At 46.9% G+C, this 1,366-nt stretch overlaps 1 long non-coding RNA gene across 1 annotated transcript; it reads left to right on the plus strand.

Annotated features, from left to right (window-relative positions):
- The first annotated feature begins 727 nt into the window (after positions 1-727).
- Positions 728-1,289, plus strand: LOC119344518. Its single transcript, XR_005166711.1, has 2 exons — positions 728-1,015; positions 1,135-1,289. It is a non-coding gene; the product is annotated as an uncharacterized LOC119344518 (long non-coding RNA).
- Positions 1,290-1,366: the final 77 nt, after the last annotated feature.

Genomic DNA, 1,366 nt, shown 5'->3' on the forward strand with positions numbered 1-1,366 from the left:
ACAATCCTGTCAGTCATAAGTGGGGCATCAGTTTTGACTGGTCAACACTTCTGACATATGGGCCTAGAAGATGCTGACGTTGTTGCTTACATGTGGGACCAGACAAGAGTGACATCATGCATTTCCGTCACAATTCCGGTCGCACGTGGAGAAAAGCTTTAATTCATATATTACTAATTTTTCCTATCAAAACTGAATTTAATTTAAAATTTTAGGAAAATAGATTCAAAATTTGGATTGCTGGAATATGAGAATTCAAACATTGGCAGTAGATCTTTCATTTCAAGTGTTATCATGTGCACACTCACAACCACATTAGTCTTAAACTTTTGGGAGGATTAACAGTATCATGTGTTAAAAAAAAAGTCTTAGATTTGTTTTTCTTTTGTGCAGCCCTCATTTCAACGTATTTTTCCCTGAAAATTTACACACGTGTGTGTTATACCTTAATGCATATCTGTAATTTTTTTATGGATTTTTTTGAAACGTAAAAATATAAATTTGGAATTTGGAATTTGGAGGCCGAGCTGCAAAAGCAATGGTCGGTTGGTGGATGACTGTTTTCTTTACCAGTCATAGTAGGGCAGTAAAGATGTGTGAGAGTGAATGCGAAGCAATGTGAGAGCAGCAGCAATAATGGTGACCGGTGAGGCGACGACCCCAAGTCTTCTTGCAATACTGCTGTTTCTCGTCAGTCGTCATTGATGTGGTGGGGGTAGCAATACTGCTTGCTCGCTCGGTCTAAGAATCAATCCAAACCAAAACCAACGCCTAACCCCTAAACCCGCAGCCGCCGGCCGGCCCGCACCGCCCTCCACCGGCGACCCCTACACGGCGGCTCCGCTCGACGCCCCCGGCTACTCAGGAACGCTCTCTTCTTCCTCGTCGACCATGTAGCTTCTTCCCCGTCCTCAACGGCTCAACCTCGCCGCCTCCGTCAGGAAAAATCCCCCGACTGCCGCCCGCGTCGCCACCGGCCAGCCCTTCCGGTGCCTTCTTCTCGTCAACCGTGTAGGTAAAATCACTTCTTTTCCCCAAACAGATCTCTCTCACTCGCCCTCTCCCTCTGCCTTGTTTAACGGAAGAAAAAAAATCCCCATTTTTCACCCTGTTACGATCTTATTTGATTCCCAGCAACAAGATCTAATGGCGCTAGCTCACCGCCGTCTCGTCGTCTAGTAGGAGTAAAATTGCAGCAGCCTCCGGTCCGGTTCGGGCATCAGCATTCGCAAGGGAACCCAGCCGCCCTCCACCGGCGATATCGGCTTTGTTCCTCCATCGTCAGTAAGGTAACCAAACAACTTTTTCTCTGTTTCTACCTCCTCGCCTCCGGTAAGAGAGATAATTCCCCGTTTCACACCCTTCG

This window comes from Triticum dicoccoides, unplaced genomic scaffold, assembly GCF_002162155.2.
Source record: "Triticum dicoccoides isolate Atlit2015 ecotype Zavitan unplaced genomic scaffold, WEW_v2.0 scaffold171720, whole genome shotgun sequence".
Taxonomy (NCBI): domain Eukaryota; kingdom Viridiplantae; phylum Streptophyta; class Magnoliopsida; order Poales; family Poaceae; genus Triticum; species Triticum dicoccoides.